The sequence below is a fragment of the Rana temporaria genome, chromosome 5, assembly GCF_905171775.1.
Source record: "Rana temporaria chromosome 5, aRanTem1.1, whole genome shotgun sequence".
Lineage (NCBI taxonomy): Eukaryota > Metazoa > Chordata > Amphibia > Anura > Ranidae > Rana > Rana temporaria.
This window is the reverse complement of record NC_053493.1, coordinates 199268755-199289159: the sequence shown is the minus strand read 5'-3', so window position 1 is coordinate 199289159 and position 20405 is coordinate 199268755. Positions and strand designations below refer to the sequence as shown.

Genomic DNA, 20405 nt, shown 5'->3' with positions numbered 1-20405 from the left:
GTGCCTCAGTACCATGATAAAATTATCTGTGTGAATGTGTAAAAATCAGGACTTACAGGTGGAATTTTAGGACAGATTTGGGAAACTCTGTTGTGGGAGCTTGTTCTATTTTTTTATATTTATAGAGGCAACAGCTTGTGCAATGCTTTAAAAAAAAAGGACACAGTACAAATACACTAGAATTTGAGGCAGGTGGGTTAGGAGGGTCTTACGAGGCATGTCTTTTGCATGAAGCAACAACTGAATCCCACTGTATATGTGGTTATACATAACATTGGCCTTAAAAACATTAACTTCTTCAGAACCGGCCATTGTAAAAAGATGGCCACAAGGTGACTCTACAATGCCGGGAGGCCGTCTTTTTACGTCCTCAGCTCCTCCGGGCCACTGGGGGGCGCGCGAGCACCACCGGCGGCGCATGTGTGCCCGGCGCATCACTGAGATGCCGATGCGCATCCCTGGTGGCCGCGATGTCCGCCGGGTACCCACGATTGGCCGTTACACAGCCAAGGACGTGGATCTCTGTGTGTAAACACAGAGATCCACCTCCTGTCAGGGAGAGGAAACCAATGCTGTGTGCCTTGTACATAGGGACACAGATCGGTCTCCTCCCCCAGTCAGTCCCCCTCCCCCACAGTAAGAATCACTCCCAGGGATTCCTCGCCCCCTAATGTTAACCCCTTCCCTGCCAGTCACATTTATACAGTAATCAGTGCATATTTATAGCACTGTTCGCTGTATAAATGTGAATGGTCCCAAAAAATGTGTCAAAAGTGTCCGATGTGTCCGCCATCTAATTCAGCATATTTTTGTCTCTAAATCTATCTATCTATTTATCTATCTACAGATTAAGCCCCTTTAAAGCTTAAAATATTGATAATAAAGAAACATATTAAAATGCAAGTCATTGCTTTACTCTACTCCACGACTCAATGACACTACAGCCCATGAAGAGGGATAGGGGTTAAATCACTAACGTTTATCGCATGCGATAACATGGTCATGTGACTCATGCATAAATTATGGCATGCGGCAAAAAAAAAAAATCCATTCACTATAAAAAATACAATTTAGCAGTATTTAACGGCAAATTAATAATTTGTCGGTAAATATTGCAAATAATCGTGCGGTAAGCACTTAAGTTCAGTTCACAAACGGACCAGGAAGTAAAAAAAAAACACAATATTTAACACCAGGGTTTTCCTGGCGCTATCACATACAATATTTGCTGCTTCTGTGAAGAAGATAATCAGTGACTAATGCAATTTGTTGCAGTTCAACCTCTTGAGAAAGTGTATGAGAAGAAGAAAAGGGGTACTTGTCATGGCTCCAGGACATTTTGCAGAGCAGACCCTTCTGGATGATTTCACGGAAGGTGAAGCTCTGCGGACATTCCCCCTGACCAAGGAGCTGATTCTTCTCCTGTTCATCAGGCTGCGCATCATACTGGAGACCACCATCCAGCGGAGTCATGCTGTACCTGCCATGACCAAGTTGCGAGCTGTACCCTATTTCCTCGGCAAGGCTTCCTACCAGATGGTTGACGGTGATGTTGTTGGAATGTTTCAGCCGTTGTTTTCCTGAATCCTCGGAAGACTGCTGCAGGGGTTTTATTCTATAGCACCAACATACATCTATATGCCATCATCACGCCAGGAGTGGGAGCGTATTAAAGGAGGAATCTGTATTATATAAGCAAGACTATCACTTCCTTTAGGGATTGGTTCAACAATCACAGATCCACCATCAACCAGGATACAACCAACTTTTTGAAGCAAAATCATTCTATATCAACTGTAAAGTGCATGCTGATTAACCATATCCCCCCTCTTATCTTGAAGGGGGGTGTGACTTTCATTACCTTCTTTTAAAAAGAGAAAGCTGATGGATCCATGAATTACAAACCTTGTCTCCTAAGTGACCCGATGAACTGCTTAGTCTCATTTGCTTTTTATGATGCTTTGGAATGGTTGCTGTGTTTTGCCACAATTTGCAATTAAGGTGCAATGCTTCACTGGTTTTTCTGTGTGGTGTAATTTATCACAGTTTTATGGTTTCCAGATGAGAGTTGTATGTCTTACTACATACACACTTTGGGCCAGATTCTCAGAAGAAGTACGCCGGAGTATCTACTGATACTCCGGCGTACTTTCAAATTTCCCGTGTCGTATCTTTAGTTTAAATTCTCAAACCAAGATACGACGGCATTTGGGTAAGAACCGACAGGCGTACGGCTTCGTACACCTTCGGATCTTAGGATGCAATACTTTGGCGCCCGCTGGGTGGAGTTTGCGTCGTTTTCCGAGTCGGGTATGCTAATTAGCTGTTTACGGCGATCCACGAAGGTACGCGCGGTCGTCGCATTCTCTTACGTCCTCGCTAGTCGGCTTTTCCCGGCGTATAGTTAAGGCTGCTATTTCATGGGTTATATTTAGACTTGCAATGTTAAAGTATGGCCGTCGTTCCCGCGTCGAATTAAATTAATTTTTTTGCGTAAGTCGTCCGTGAATAGGAAAGGACGTAACGCACGTCGCCGTTCAAAAAATTACGTCGGTGCGACGTCATTTAGCGCAAAGCACGGCGGGAAATTTAAAAACGGAGCATGCGCAGTACGTTCGGCGCGGGAACGCGCCTAATTTAAATGATACATGCCCCATTTTAATTAGGCGGCCTTGCGCCAGACGGATTTACGCTACGCCGCCGCAAGTTTACAGGCAAGTGCTTTGTGAATCAAGCACTTGCCCATAAAACTTGCGGCGGTGTAACATAAATGTGATATGTTACGCCGCCGCAGATTTACGCGATTATACGTGAATCTGGCCCTTTATTTTTGTTCCTGGTTAAGAGGGTTTCCCCCATCCTGTTACCTGCTTGCAATCATGGTCCATGTTGTTAAAATGTCCATGTTGTTAATAGTTTAGATCTATAGTATAGATGTTTTGCTGTCAAAATGTTCAGGAACTCCATTTCCTCACCTCTGTTAATAGACACTGGTAGCGTTGCGAGTGGGACTATTTTTCAGTTGGATAACTAACTCCTGCGAGCACTGAAGCCACTGGCTGTGGAGTAAGCAGGCAGGCAGCCACATTTTACAATGCTGCCTCTGTAGTTCCGGCTTCAGCATTGAATATCACTCCACCACCTGCTGTCAGGGATGCTGTAAGCAAAAACTACAGAAGCAGCATCAGGTATTCCAGCCTGCTTACTCCATGCCCGGTGGCTGCAGTTAGTAGTTACCAGAACCCACCATGCAATGCCCCATGTTGCCACTGCAGCCTACTACAAAACAGAGCTGAGGATGTGCCCTTATTCATCCCTGAGACAGCAGTCATGCCCCTTTTTTAGAAAGTGAAAAACTTGCTCTTGGCTCTCTCCTTGGGCTCCCGCTTGTCTGGGGCATTCACAGCAAGCGCTCCGGGACAGGTGTGCAGAGTAGGAAGGGGACATTACAGGGCCGCACCAATTACTGCTTCCTGTCCAGCACACACCAGTGCTCTCCCTGTGTGAAGATCTCAGAGGATGGATGTCAGTCTGCATCTTCTCCATTCTGCCTTCCACACTATACTATGCTGTACTGTAAACCTGCCCTGCCCTGCACCTTACAGGGAAGGTTTACTGAAAGAGAAAGTAATATTCTTGAATAGGTTAAGAATATGCAATATATCGTAATATTGTAATAAAATCATTATTTTTTAATAAGATATAGGGGGTAATTTACTATAGCGCGAATATGCGATCCCATGGTACATGATAATAGCGCCTCATTAAGCCAATTGGGCAGACATGCAAATGGATAAATACGCTATTGCCGGCGAACATGCCTCTCAATGGGGCTCGAACCTGCAAAATAAAAAGTCCTCATTGAAGTCTTGTATGCAAATTATTTGCCATAAAAAGTGTATGGGAACCTGGGTCCTGCCCTGGAGGACATGTATCAATTGAAAAAAAGTTTTTAAAATATGTGCAATGTCTAGAACATGCCACAGCAATAATGAAATTTCTGAAAGAAACAATGTCATTTAAACTTGCTCGTGGCTGTAATGTTTTACTGGCTCCCGGAAATATAGATAAAAATGGCATAGGGTCCCCCCAGTCCATGCCAGGCCCTTCAGGTCTAGTATGGATTTTAAGGGGAACCCCACGCCTGTAAAAAATAATTGACATAGGGTCCCCCCAAAATCCATACCAGACCCTTATCCGAACATGCAGCCTGGAGGTCAGGAAAAAGGGGGGCAGGCAAGCGCCCCCTCCTGAAGCATACCAGGCCACATGCCCTCAACATGGGGAGGGTGCTTTGGAAACAAGGGCCTCTTTCCGACAACCCTGGCTGGTGGTTGTCTGGATCTGCGGGCGGGGGGCTTATCAGAATCCCCTTTAACAAGTGGGTCCTCAGATCCAGGCCCCCGTGTGAATGAATATGGGGTACATCATACCCCTACCCATTCACCAAAAAAGTAGTGTAATGTGACATAGACACTAGGCAGTTTTTGACAAGTCCTTTATTAAAAATGTCTTCTTCCCCCACTTCTTCCTCCGGTCTCCTTCCGGCTTCTCCTTCCCTGCTTATTCTTCTGGTCTTCTCCTTCTTCCTCTGACTCTGCTGCCGCCACCGACCCGCTGAGGATTCAAAGAATGAAACTCCTCCGATGATGCAATGGGGCAGATTACCACGCCACTTGTGACTTCATCCACCTAGGGCATGATGGGTCCGTGATGTCACAAGGGGCGGGATCTCTGTATGACACTATCCAGTGGTCACACCCCAAAGTTCTTTATGACACGGAAGCAAACAGATCGGTGAACTGCAGTGTCAAAGGAGGGTCGTTTTTGGATTTTCAGTGGGTCGGTGGTGGGAGCAGCGGTGAAAGAAGAAGACATTTTTAATAAAGGACTTGTCAAAAACTGGCTATTGTCTTTTGTCAATCACATTATACTACTATGTGTAAGAGTATGATGTACCCCATACTCATTCACATGGGGGGGGGCAGGATCGGAGGGCCCACTTGTTCAAGAGGGCTTTCAGGTTCTGATAAGCCCTCCACCTGCAGACCCCAGTAACCACTGGCCAGGGTCGTTGGGAAGAGGCCCTTGTCCCCATTAACATGGGGGGCAAGGTGCTTTGGGGGGACCCCAAAGCACCCTCACCATTTTGAGAGTATGTGGCCTGGTACGGTTCAGGAGGGGGGCACTCGCTTGTCCCCCCTACCCTGGCCTCCAGGCTGCATGCTCAGATAAGGGCCTGATATGGATTTTGGGGGGACCCCATGCCAATTTTTGTTTTCAAACAATAGTTTTTGGGGTATTTTTTTCTTAATTTGGTGCTTAGAGAGAATTCACATATAGGTGACATGTTTCATTGCTTACCTAGTCCACAAAATATTTAGTAGAGCCCTGAATTTCAGCTTTGGAGTAGGGTTTTTTTTTGTTTTTTGGGGGGTTTTCTTCCTCTCTACTTTTGTATGCAACTAGATTTAATACAGATTTGAAGAGGTGTGAATTGTTTTCACTTATAAAATATGTATTTAGACCCTGCAAAAATCAAACTTAAAGCAAACAACAATTAACTTTTTATTTCAACATTAGTATAAACATTTGTCACATCAATGTACTTGGGCCCAAAAAACAAAACAAAAAAAACACACATGTAAATGATGCTCCGGCATTTGACATTATAGTTAGAAGGGCCCTGCTCAAAAGAGCTTACAATCTATAAGGGTAAGACACTAAAAATTAGACACATTAAACAAATCACATTAGAAAAGCAGGGTTACAAATCAAGCTAATAACAAGCATGACTAACCTTTTTTGTGATCAGAAGTCCTCGCAGAATCCCAAAAAATTACATGGCAGAATTATCATACGCAAAAACAGACAAAATTAATACAAATGGCAGCACTCAAATTACATTGACACACACAGCAGGAATGAATTAGCAGGAACCTTATTTTTTATCTCAATCATTATATAGCAGTTGTAAGTTTAACATGTGAGATTTAGAAGCAATCAACAAGCAACAGTCTTAGTGGGGTGTGGGTCAGGAATTATGCACCCCCTTCAAAACCCACAAAAAACATATCTATTTGTAACCCAATATACACACTGCAAAGTAAAATTCAGGCCTGTTCTTAGGCCAAACATCCACCACAAATGCAGGCCTTTTTAATAACCTAGCTAGAATTGCTCACCCAGTAAAGGACACACCCACCAGTGTCATTGATTCTGTCTCTGTTTCTCTGTCGAGAAAGGGTTAAAACCCACCACAAAGCGCCTCTGCAGAGGCGCTTTGGTTGCGGTATAGCTGCGGTGCCCTATTGATTTCAATGGGCAGGAGCGGTATACACACCGCGCCTTCACCGCTGCTTCACCATCCTGCTAGAGCACCACTCCAGTGTGAAAGCCCTTGGGGCTTTCACACTGGAGAGACAGCAGGTGCTGTTTCAGGTTGGTTTGCAGGCGCTATTTTTAGCATTATAGCGCCTGCAAAACGACCCAGTGTGAAAGGGGTCTTCATGTAGGCCTCAAGTGCTCACACCTGTTCATTAGGAATACACACCCTTTACAAATGAAAAAATGCCTCAGCATTGATATCTGTACAGGGAAAGCTTAAAATAACACATGTCTAAGGCTCTGCCCATGATCTGTGATCCCAAAAATCTCCAAATCAAACGTGTATGTTGTTGTGCATGTGGAGGGTCCAAAACATAGGGAGAACAGACAACTTCTCTACATGAAGTGGCATGTGACTGGGCCCTGCTGTTCTGCCACTGTGGGGGGGCCCAAGACCCGGCATCTTCCCTTCACCTCTGGCTGTCCGTTACAGTATACAGTGGGGGGAGGTGGGAGGCCGCGATCGGTAGCTGTATGGTGCCTACGAGTCACCGGATCTCCCTGGGGCTTGTAATTCTCTCTCCAAATGTATACAGTGGAGAGGGAAGGGGCCTCTGACCTGGCATGTATCGACTTTACTCTTCAGTGAGTCACTCTGCTCCTAGACTCTTGCCGATACATACCTGGGTCAGAGGCCCCTCCTCTCTCCATTGTATACATTCAGAAAGAGAACTACAAGCCCCAAGGAGATCCTGCAGCCTGTGGACACAATAGAGCTGTCAATCGCCGCCTCCCAGCTCCCCCCAGATGGAGGGTAAAGACATATGCTGGGGGTTGGAGGTACACAGACAGCGGAGACCAGCCAGGTACACAGTAAACCTCTGGAAGGGACTGTCAGGAGACCATGATATAAGGGGGGCTCTCTGGGGACCCTGATGTATGGGGAGGCTTTCTGGGGACCCTGATATAAGGAGGGGCCCTCTTGGGACCCTGATGTATGGAGGGGCTATCTGGGGTCCCTGATGTAGGGGGGAGCTTCTCTGGGGACCCTGATGTAAGGGGAAGGCTTTCTGGGGACCCTAATGTAAGGAGGGTCTCTCTGGGGACCCTGATGTAATGGGGGAACCGGTCTCTCCCATGGGATCGGGCAGCCTGAGAATAAAACTGTTATGATGTCATTTCCGGCGCCAGCAGATGTAAACACTGCCATTTGTTTTGCTGGAAATCCTGATATAACTTTTTCACATCACATCACATCTCAGACTTTCCAGCATAGAGGCGACATCTGGGGACTCATAGACCCCAGATCTCTCTGTTAAGAGGACCTGGCATGCCCTATTCCTATTACAAGGGATGTTTACATTCCTTGTAATAGGAATAAAAGTGATACATTTTTTTTTAAGAAAAGTGTAAAAAATAAAAAAATAAACAATCAAAAAAGTGTTTTTTTAAAGCACCTCCATCCCCTTGCACACAGAAGCGAAAAACTTAAGCAGCTGAACTGCAGCTATGATTGCTTTTACATTGCAGGGAATCGCCTGCTGAAAAAAACGATCTCTGGACAATGCCTGCAACTGCAGGCATCATTCAGATATCTCCACTCTAAGTAAATTACGTCATATGACGGCGTATAGTAAGCAAGTGGTTAAGGTCATGCCAGGTGATCTGTATCATAATTGGAACAGAACATTACTGTTTTATGTAAAGTTTAAATGACTAGCAAGGGCTTTTGTAAAAAAAAGAAAAAAATAGTACTGTGTTTTAAAAAGGCCATCCAAACAAATATTTCTAGAATTTAGATGTAGCATTTAGTAGGATTCTCTCTTTATACTATTACCTACTAGTAATTATATTTTACTTAATTTCTTCTTTGGTTTGACATGATTGCTTTTGGTTACACTTACACTTGCTTTTGGTTACACTTGAACTATCTGATCTATAACATTGCTTCAATGAATTTTGTAGAAGAGCTGACTGATTTACTGAAGTCATTAGACTCACTGGGTTAACTCTTGCATTTGTACACTTTAGGAAAATGATTAGATTTTTTAATTAATTACATTTTTGTATACATGGTTTATTTATACGCCTGTTAATTGCACCCAGTATTTGAAGTAAAGTAAATTAAATTAATTAAAGTATTTGAAGTAACATTGTATTGTGGACAAAAAAGTTCAACAGATGTACTTTATAGCAGGTGCCATAAAGTGTCTCAAACCTCCTTAAAGCGGGAGTTCACCCATGTATTAAATTTTCTTTTTTCTCCCCTTAGATTCCTGCTCGTTCGGTCTAGGGGAATCGGCTATTTGTATTAAAATATGAGCAGTACTTACCCGTTTTCGAGCTGCATCTTCTTCCGTCGCTTCCGGGTATGGGTCTTCGGGAGCGGGCGTTCCTTCTTGATTGACAGTCTTCCGAGAGGCTTCCGACGGTCGCATCCATCGCGTCACTCGTAGCCGAAAGAAGCCGAACGTCGGTGCGGCTCTATACTGCGCCTGCGCACCGACGTTTGGCTTCTTTCGGAAAATCGTGACGCGATGGATGCGACCGTCGGAAGCCTCTCGGAAGACTGTCAATCAAGAAGGAACGCCCATTCCCGCAGCCCATACCCGGAAGCGACGGAGAGGATGCATCTCGTAAACGGGTAAGTACTGCACATATTTTAAAACAAATAGCCGATTCCCCTAGAGAAAACGAGCAGGAATATAAGGGGAAAAAGTGCCCTCTAAGGGTGAACCCCCGCTTTAACAACAATATCTTGCTGTGGTGTAAATACATTCTGAAAGTCTTCAATAGTATAAAAAACAACTATATTTTTTTCAAAGACTACTATGGACCAGAATTCTATAATCAAACACACAACTATATTTTGGGTATATGCAGTGTTAGTGTACGCTAAATTATATCAACACACAGTACCGACTCATAGTGGATATATCGATTTTATTGACAGCGATGTGGACAAAGTCAGTTTTCATATGTATACTCTTAAAGCCCCATACACACTATCAGTTTTCCTGCAGGTTTTTCTCTTCAGGTTTACCAAAACCATGTAGTGCAAGGGCCTGCCTGATTGCATACAAATTGAAACTCTAATGCCTAGTACACACGATATGATTTATCCGGGGATACGGTCCTCCGGACCGTTTCCACGGATAAATCCTCTGAGGATTTTGATCCGATGGAGTGTACACACCATCGGATCGAAATCCGCGCCGAATTCCCATCGCGATGACGTGTCGCGCCGTCGCCGCGATGATGACGCGGCGACGTGCACGACGCTGTCATATAAGGAATTCCACGCATGCGTCGAATCATTACGACGCATGCGAGGGATGGGTTCAGACGGATCGATCCGGTGAGTCTGTACAGACCACCAGATCGATCCGCTGGAGCCGATTCCAGCGGATAGATTTCTTAGCATGCTAAGAAATTTTTATCCGCTGGAAATCGGTCGGCCCGAAATATATCCGCGGATAAATATCCGCTGGATCGTACACACCAGCGGATCTATCCGCTGAAACCGATCCGCGGATCAATTTCAGCGGATCGATCCTCTCGTGTGTACGGGGCCTCAGGTCTTGTACACACGATCAGTCCAAACTGATGAAAACGGAATGAAGGCTGAAGTCTGATGGTCTGATGGACTGATGGTCTGATGTGCCTACACACCATCAGTTTAAAATCCGATCCAACACGGTCCAACGCGGTGACGTAAAACACAACGACGTGCTAAAAAAAACGAAGTTCAATGCTTCCAAGCATGCGTCGACTTGATTCTGAGCATGCGCGGGTTTTGAACCGATGCTTTTGCGTACTAACCATCGGTTTTGACCGATCGGTCATCAGTCCATCAGTCCGATTTTAAAGCAAGTTTTAAAACTTTGGTCTGAAGGACAAAAATCTGATGGGCCATACACACGGTAGGTTTGGACTGATGAAACTGAACTTCAGTCCGTTTTCATCAGTTTGGACTGATCGTGTGTACAGGGCCTTAAGGTTTGACCTCATATTAGATGGTTTTGGTAAACCTACTTTGACACAGTAAGTGGTCTTTGCACTATATGACCATATAGTGTGACCAAATCCCCATATTTTTTATTCTGTTCAGGTGTTTTTAAATAGCTTCACAGGATTTAAATGTAATTTTATAATCAAATTTGTTCTGTTTATGGTCTTATAGCAGCACCACCTTGAATGTAAACACATTTTTAGGGTGTTCACCCCAAGTCTGTTGTTTGCAGTCTGTTGTTAACAGGGACAGTCTCTCGCCCCACATCTAAAATTACCCTTAAACTGTAACCAAGCTGTGGATTGTTTAGATGCAGGACAAAAGAAACTAGGAGAGAGAGTGGTGCCTAAAGACTGAGCTTTACTAGGTATAAAGTTTACACCCTCCTGTAAAATCCCCATCAATGGCAAGTATTCGCTACACCCCTAACTTGATACAATTCTTGGCTAAAGGGGGTAACTAGAGCTGGTTTGTTGGTATATTTATGCTGCAATCTTTGATGGTTGATTAGGAGTTCCTCCCTATTCTTATGCCGCGTACACACCATCACTTTATGTGATGAAAAAAAATGACGTTTTTAAAAACGTCACTTTAATTGACCGTGTGTGGGGGAAAACGTCGTTTTATGTCTTGTAAAAAACGACAGAAAAAAATTGAAGCATGCTTCAATTTTATGTGTCGTTTTTCAAAAGTGCACTTTTTACTTCACAGAAATTGACCGTGTGTAGCAAAAAATGTCGTTTTCTAAGACGTTTTTTCATCCACGCATGCCCAGAAGCAAGCTTCAATGGTAAAACGTGGTGGAACGTAACCTCACTTTGCAAGATCATTGTGAGAAAACGATGGTGTGTAGGCAACTTCGTCTTAGAAAATTGAAGTTTCAAAAACGTCATTTTTTACTTCACAGAAAGTGTCGTTTTTTTTCATCACATAAAGTGATGGTGTGTACGGGGCATTACTTTTGGCAATCCTGTATGCACATTCCAAAATCCAATTAAGATAGCCTTAAGCCTCGTACACACGATCGGATATCTGATGGAATCTAATCCAATTGATTTTTTCGTTGGATATCCGATGAAGCTGACTTTCATCTGTCTTGCCTACACACCATCAGTCAAAAATCCAACCGTGCCAAAACATGGTGACGTAAAACACTACGACGTGCTGAAAAGTGAAGTTCAATGCTTCCAAGCACGCGTCGCCTTAATTCTGAGCATGCGTGGATTTTTGACCGATGGACTTCCACACAGACGATCGTTTTTTTCTATCGTTTTTTTATCCATAGGAAAATTTTAAAACATGTTCTATTTTTTTTCACTGATGAAAACAAACCGATGGGGCCCACACACGATCGGTTTGTCCGATGAAAACAGTCCATCGGTCTGTTTTCATCGGACAAACCGATCGTATGTACAGGGCTTTAATCTTAATCTTGTCTTAATCTATTGTACAAAGCCCAAGCCTCTCTCTCAAAATCACCGACCTCACTACAGATCCGGCGTAAGTGGATAAATTGTCCCACTGGGATCCTTTTAACAGTGTGTTTGGGATGATTCAACTGTGCCATAAGAAGGCTGTTGCCAGCCAAAAGCTTCCTATATAAACAAGTAATCACGCGATCCTGAGAGGCAACCAGAAGTACATCCAAAAAAGAGATCTCACTTTTCCATCTGTCCTGTAAATGTCAAATTGTTATTATTGAAATTTAAATATGACAAAAAGGAATTTAGATCACCTATTTGCCCATCGCAGATGAACAACAGGTCATCTATGTAGTGAAAAAGGTATGAATGTGAGACCTAAAGGGGTTTTAATCTCCATAGATGTGGTACCACTCCCACAACCCATAAATAGGTTAGCGAGTGAGGGCAAAAATTTTGCCCCAATCGCGGCCCCACACCTCTGGAGATAAAACACCCCACCAACAATGAAAAAACTGTGAGTTAAAATATAATCAAGAACTTTTCAAAATATAAAGATGTTGGGGGATAGGCAGTTCTGTATGATGTTCTAAGTGAAACAATATAGCTTGTTTAGCCAGGTGGTGTGGAATGCTAGCGTACAAACTGGTGACATCACATGTCACCCAGATGTGACATGCCTCCACACCACTCTCTTCAAAGCTTTCAAAAGATGTATAGTATCTGTGACAGATCTTGGATACCCCGGCTGGACACCTCCGCCAGACCTGTGTCTCCTGTTCTCCAAATGCACCCGCAGCCGGCAGACTCACCATAACCAGCCATAACCCCCAATCACAAGGCAAACCACACAGGTGTTTAGGGTTAAACATGCAGAGCATAAAACTCTCCTTACACAACCCCCGCTGGGATGTGTCTCCACACCTTCCACACAGTGACAGTGGGTTCTGTCACGATTCTCCCCTTTCAAAAACTGACTAACCAGGTTCCTGACCCTCTGGTCACAAACTCCCTCCCAGGCAAACAGCAAAAGGAACAGTATGATTCTGGCGCTGTGGAGCAAAACCACACATACGGTCTTCTGAGAATAAAAACAGCCGCTGCAGAGTGGGACCGGCTGTCCTCACTTCCGTTACGCTGGGGTACATGTATTGGGGAGAGGTGAATAACCCTCTGCCCCGATGCCAGTGCTTCAGCTGGTAAGGAATGTAGGCTGGTAGTGCTAAGTTGTGTTATTTCCTCCTGATGTAGTTACCAGCCACTTAGAAGGTATCTTGTGGGAAATATCTCCCAGACTCTCCATCTATTTTTCTGATGCTGGAAAGAGACCAACACCGCTCTGCCAAGCGCTTCTGCTGGGAGGATGGACACAAAGGTAAAGTTCAGCCAGTGGAGAGGGGGGAGGGTTTTCTCCCCACGCGGGTTCTGTGACAAGCCGCTGGGGCAACTTTTGACAGGGGCTGTCTCCCAAACCTTCCGAAAACATACTTAGGGCTGGGTGGAGGCCAGCGGCACTCTGCCCTGTAGCCAGCGCTTCTGCTGGGGGTGAACCCTGGGGTAGTGTCTAATTTCTGGGGATGAAGAACGGTTTTCTCCACTCCAGGTCGGGATATTTGCTGCTGGGGAAATGGCTCACGGAGGTCATCCCTCGGACTCCCCAGTTCTAACTCTGTGGGTGGGCAGAGGCCAGTGGCACTCTGCCCCGTAGCCAGAGAATCTGCTGGGGCACCTGATGCGATACTCTGGACTTGCTGCTGATCACCATATACAAGCCTTACAGTGCCCGTCTCAACTCCCCCTTCTGAGACATTTATGTTATTAGCTTGTCTCGCTGCCTGGGGAACCAGGGGAACCAGTGCATTCCAGCATTCTAGCACTCGCAGTACCCTCTGTATCATTGTCGCTTCTTCCATTGCGGTTAGGACAGGAAAATGTAGGGGCACCCCGACTCCATTTCCTCCGATACTTTGTGACTGTCCGCTACTTCTCCTGGACAGTCCCAGCCAATGGGAGCCATGCAATATTTTTATTCAGTTTATTCAGTTTTTGTACGAGTGTTAATAGAATAAAAATCAGACTGATTTCTAATCTTGACTCAATTAAGACGTTAATTAACAATGTCTCCCAGGCAGTAGCATTTCCTTCAGCTGCTAAATCAGTAAGATCTTTCATTGAACAATGTTCCTGGAAAGATAAACTCAGATACATCGTTATGTGAAATATTGTTATCAACACATTCCTGTATATCCACATCCGAGGCAAAATAATGTTTCCTAATCCGAAAAGCTAACGCCTTTTTTATAGAACATTAACCATGATTCCACAGTCAATTATTCCTCCAAGTATAGACATTGTCCGATTCATAGTCACATTTATCATGCATCATCTTTTCCTTCTTTCCCGCAATGATATCTTTCTCCAGCTGATTCATCTTATCATCCAACCTCTTATCTAAATCAGCAAACTGTGTTAACTCTTTCAAAGGCAATAACTCTTCTTGTATGGTGCATATGTCTTGTTGTAACCTATACAGTACCTTTCTTTAACCTTGGATTCAATGATGAGACTCATCAATTTATGGGAAAAAGTAGATAAAGTATCCATCCATCTTGTCTTTAAATCCTCATCAAAGATGTCAAAGGTAGGCAATTTCTTTATTTTGAGTCCTCGTGATATACGCGCAAGACTCAGATATTCGATAAGTGTTGTTTTGTCCCAATAGGCCCGCATCTCCTTATCCATATTGTGTTCCAATTTTTGAAATTAAAGTCTTAAAGGGCCCACATCATCATCATCATCATTATTCATCCTTAAAGTATCCTGTATATTGACTCGACGTGGGTTATCATTAGGTGCACGAAAAGTGCGGCTGGTTTGTTGTTGAGGATTATGTGTAGTCATGCTTTAAATACTGTCCTTAAATTGGGACAAAACCTTGGATAAAAAGGAATAGCAGTGTATCCAGTATATATGCAGTATGGCATAGCAATATAGCATACAACATATCCAAAATAAAGTCAATAGAATGAATCACAGGATTCTTGTGAGGATAATCATATAAAACATGTGAAGACAATCCATGTAGTCACCATACATAAAGAGTGTATGATATAAATGGTAGAGAAAGCTGAGCTGGCATAGGCGGAAGTCTGTTGAAAAGAGAGAAAGGGTACACACAGTTCTCAAACACTGCTGTAAGAAGTCGGGTACCTGCCTATATTAAATTATAAAGCATTTCATGGGATAGTACAACTGCTGCCTCTGCCATGGTAGCAGCATTATTAAGTTGCAGAAACATTCACCAATGGATATACACTAATTGGGCAGCAAAGTAATAGAGGCCAACCCCCCCCCCCCATAATTGGAGTTGCAAGGTCTCCAAAGACCTTCTGTGACCAAAGGAATACAGAAAGAAGGGAATCAATTTCTCGAAAAATTTGTTTTGGAAGGTAAATCGGAGCATTTGCAAAGATATATAGACATTTTGGGATTGACGCCATTTAAAACAAAATCGTGCCCAATAAGGATAGTGGAAGTTTAAGCCACTGATTCATTTTGGTGCTGAGGTAAGAGATACAAGGCATTAAGTTATTTTCAAGAATTGTATTTAGAGTGAGTTTTATCTCAATACCCAAATACTTAAAGCGGTGGTTCACCCTCCTTAACATCATTATACCATTACATTCGGCATCGTAGCGCGAGCTACGGTATGCCGGTCTTAAATTTTTAATCCCCGTACTCACTGTGCTATCGATCATTGAAGATTCCGACTCCCGCGGGGAATGGGCGTGCCTATGGAGAGGGAGGATGATTGACGGCCGGCTCTGGCACGTCACGCTCCCCGAAGACAGCCGGAGTAGGTCTCGGCTCTTCACGGCGCCTGCGCACAGGCTATGCGCAGGCGCCGTGAAGAGCCAAGCCTATTTCGGCTATTTCCGGAGAAGCGTGACGTGCCAGGGCCGGCCGTCAATCACCTTCTCTCACCATAGGAACGCCCATTCCCCGGAATCTTCAATGATCCATAGCACAGTGAGTACGGGGATAAAAAATGTAAGACCGGCATACTGTAGCTCGCGCTACGATGCCGAATGTAATGGTATAATAAATTTTTTTTTTTTTTTTTTTTAATAGGGTGAACCCCCGCTTTAAATTTATTGGTGACCTGCAGTGGGCATGAGTATACAGGATTTGGTCCAATTGACTTTGAATCCGGAGTACAATTTAAACTGTTTTATAATGTCCAGGGCTTTTGGGACACTGTTAGCAGGATTAGAGAGATATAATAACATGTCACCTGCATATAACGATACCCTTTCTTCTAAGGTATCGTTCAGTATGCCCAGAGAAGAGGGGAATGCTAATGGTTCAATTGCTAAAGCAAAAAGCAGAGGGGCATCCCTGCCTAGCCCCCCTTGTAATAGAATAGAAAATAATGGGTCAGATATACAGCCAGCAAAATTTGTATCTTAGCAGCCAGAATAACAATTGCATGAAGTTGGAACCAGTCCATGGGGTCATTCGATTATGTTAAACAAAAACTAAACTAGATCATGATTAATGATAAATTTAGTTTGGACATTGTTAAGAATACACAGTTTAACAAAATATGGGAACTATGGATACAATACCTGGTAATGGACTAGTGAGGCCTTGGATGTTCCATTTCTATCTTCTCTCTTTTTCTACAGGTTCCTTTCTCTTTCTTTCTTTTTAATTTCTATCCCATGGTATGGACTTGGTTTATCATTACCACCTTATAACAATGCTGATGCATAGGCTGTCTGTAAGTAATGTTGCATATCAACAACATGTATAATATATAGACATATCTTTATTTGAATGCTGTTTTGATACAAAGGATTTTGTTGATGTCCATCCTCGTACATGGAATTGTTTATCTTTAACTTGATTTCTACTAGTCCCAAATTGTTACCTGATTGACTCTATAAGGTAAAATGCCTGTACTTGTGTTCCTATCAAAAACTGAATAAAAATATTGCAATATAAAAAGGGTAGTTACTCATGAGATAAAACTATAATTCTACCACTTTATATGCTCAGACCTGACTTTTTTTTACAATTAATATATTTGAAGAATGTTTTGGAGTTTGTCCTACTGTCGTTCGTTTTGAACTTTTGCAGCCTTCATTTCATTTTTACATATTCAGTTTTATTCTTTAAATGATGATAGTGTTCCTTCATTTTAATACTTTTTAATGGCTCTTTTCTTATTATTTTTAGCCTTTTTACCTTTGGCCTGAGCCACATATAGCCAGATTCAGGTATAGTTACTCTGAATCCACGCCGCCCTACATTTAAGCGTATGCTCAAACTGAGATATGCTTAAATGTTGCTAAGATACGAGCGGCGTAAGTCTTCCTACGCCGTCGTATCTTAGCTGTCTATTTACGCTGGCCGCTAGGGGTGTTTACGCTGATTTACGCCTAGAGTATGTAAATCAGCGAGATACGCCTATTCACGAACGTACGCTCGCCCGTCGCAGTAAAGATACGCCGTTTACGTAAGGCGTTTTCAGGCGTAAAGATAAACCACCAAAAAGATGGCGCAGCCAATGTTAAGTATGGACGTCGGATTTCACGTTGTTTGCGTAAGTCGATTCAGAATAGGGCTGGGCGTAGGTTACGTTCACGTCGAAAGCATTGACTATTTGCGACGTGATTTGGAGCATGCGCACTGGGATACGACCGCGGACGGCGCATGCGCCGTTCGTTCAAAACGTCATTAACGTGGGGTCATGCTTTATTTACATAAAACACGCCCACCTCTTCACAATTTGAATTAGGCACGCTTACGCTGGCACATTTACGCTACGCCGCCGTAACTTAGGACGCAAGTGCTTTGTGAATACAGCACTTGCCTCTCTAACTTGCGGCAGCGTAACGTGAATTACATACGCTACGCCCGCACAACTTTGAGCCGCCATACGTGAATCTGGCCAATAGATTTTATTTTTGGCCTATTAAACTTATATCCCATGGGAACACACTTTGGAGTGTGGAACTGGACCATAAGATTGCCTTGTAATAGGTTTATACATTTTTGCCCTTTAACTCTTCCTGCAATGCCATTACTCCAGTAAATTTCCGGGTAGCTAAAATCCCCCATTATTATCACAGCCCTAGCCCTTTCTAAATCTTCTGCCCTTGTTGTTTTAACTTTGGATAGTAAAACATTTTTTTTTCTGCCAGTAAATACCTTAAACAGCCCACTTCCTGTTTCTTAACTGGTCATTAGCCTAGGCTTATGACATCATGCACAGCTCTCTTTCTCACTCTCTGGAGAGTTTGCCAGGAACGGAGGAGGGTGAGTCATTAGAGGGCCAATGAAAGCTGCAGGACTACATAGCTGGAGGTGTGCCTCTGTGTAAATCCAGGAAGTAAACAGGCAGCAGCTTCAGCTGCCCACAGTTAAAATGGCTGCAGTCAGACTGGGGGGAGATTTCTGCAGAATCACAGTATATATAAAATAATATGCAAAGTGGTTGGAGGGAAGCTTCAGAATGTCAAAGGTGTTTTTATTAAAAAATATGTGAGCAGACTTTAAGCACAAATAGTACCATTTCCATTGGTTGTTTGTAAAATGGGAAACTTCTTATCTCACCAGTCATAGCCCTCCCATCATTCCCCATTTCACCCATCAATATGGACTGACCCCTGTCTGACCTGTCTGACATTTCATAATCTAATTCTCTGTCCCCCCTCTATCCTAGTTTTAATACTCTTCCAGCCTTCCCATAAACCTCTTATCCAGCACAGCAGACACCCTTCCATTTAGGTGCAAACCATCTTTAGCATACAGGTTGTACCCCGAAAAGTCAGTCCAGTGCTCTAGAAAAAATATTTTAGACAATATCACCTTGGAGATCCTTCCCTTCAACTTGCAGCCTAGTCCTTTAAATTCATTCTTAAGGAGCCTCCACCTTCCAAATATTCTGTCATTGGTTCCAATGTGGACTAATACAGCATGGTCATGCCCAGTCTCTCCCATTGATTTACCAACCCGGTCCACCCCATGCCAAACCCTGGCACCATGGAGACTGCAAACCATTCGGTTGTGTCGATCCTGCCGACAAATTGTTCTAACAGTCCTTCTGATGATAGAATCCCTTATTATCACAATTGTGCACTTCTGCACAACCCTCACCATCCCTACTAGATGGGCTGCTCTCCCGGCTGTTGGGGTAACAGTGACATCTAAGGCTGCCACCCCTGAGATTGCCACCACCACATCTTCACCCAACTTGGCAAATCTGTTTGGGTGCTCAAAACCAGGGCTGGCCTTCTTTTTCTGCGAATCCCTACCACTCCCTCTGACTACAGTAGCCCATCTTCCTACCTGATAATCCTGACTTACCCTTCCACCCTCCACATCAACCCTACTAACCACCCTTTCAAGGTTGTCAGTTCTGCCCAACAAAAACCTATACTGTAAATACAATATAAATGTAAATTGATAGCACAGAAAGCCAATGATTAGTAGGAGATTCAATCCATATTATTTATTATTATGCAAAGAGTAAATAAAAAACTGCAGCAAGTGGTTAAAAAGAAAACAAGTGTGTATACTGGAGGCCATTTTTTACAGTGATTAATGTTTTGGCTGTAGTTTTTCTACAGCTAATGTTTTCCTTGCCTTCTAGCTGGTTTCTTTAAAGATGACTTTTACTTACATACTCTGAAATGTGTTCATAGACTTAGAATAGACAGAATATGCCAAATTGAAAAACTTATCCTGTTGTTTTTCTTATTTTTATAGCAGCTCCAGTCATATGTTGAGAACAGTTACATGCAGTTAAATATATGCTTTCAGGTAAAAAGAACAATGTTAGCTAGCCAGGTAAACAAATCAGTCTAATAAACTCTTACTCCTGTGACAGAGCTTGAAGCCATGCTCTGCTAGGACTCACTGTGAAGATCTGATGGTGCTTGAAGATGTTCAGCATTTCGTAGTTTGTTATCCCCAGCTCATTGGCTTCCTTTTACAGCTGTAGTCATTTAAAATTCCTTTGATTTCAATTCACAGCTCATTCATTTAATACAACAAAAGACATACTATTTGTAATAATATTGAAACTGAAAAGTAAAACACACAGTTCATTGCAAAGCACATGCATTTTAATATATCCACAGTTTAATATGGAATTACAAAATCACTGGTTTGTATTTGATATAAAATGCACAAGTTTAGTAGAAGTAATTAATAAAGCTCCTTACATTTTTATTTGTGGTACTAACAAAATATTGTGGAATGAAACCTTTTACATAGAACGCATCACTTGGACATGCAGAAATTCATTAATTTAATAAAGTCACATTTATTTGCTGAGTCTACTAGTATCCATATTAATGTTACAATACAGTACTGTATATTTCCAAAATTTGCTCTTGTAATTAATATTTTAATATCCAGGTACGAAGTAGTGTAGTTTTCTGCTTTAGAAAACTGGATTTGAACAGAACTGTTAACATAATTTTAAAGCGCATACAATTAATCACCCTTCCCACCCCGTCCATCTCTATCAGTTACACTGGTGAGACATGAACTAACCTACTACAATGGGCTAACCTTTAGAGAGAGCTAGGGGGATTAATAACAAAAGGGTTTAAAAAAAAAAAAAATTAACC

At 43.0% G+C, this 20405-nt stretch overlaps 1 pseudogene; it reads left to right on the top strand.

The window, feature by feature from the left end:
• The first annotated feature begins 1323 nt into the window (after positions 1-1323).
• The window catches only part of LOC120941179, a 43210-nt pseudogene continuing 24128 nt past the window's right edge, over positions 1324-20405 (top strand).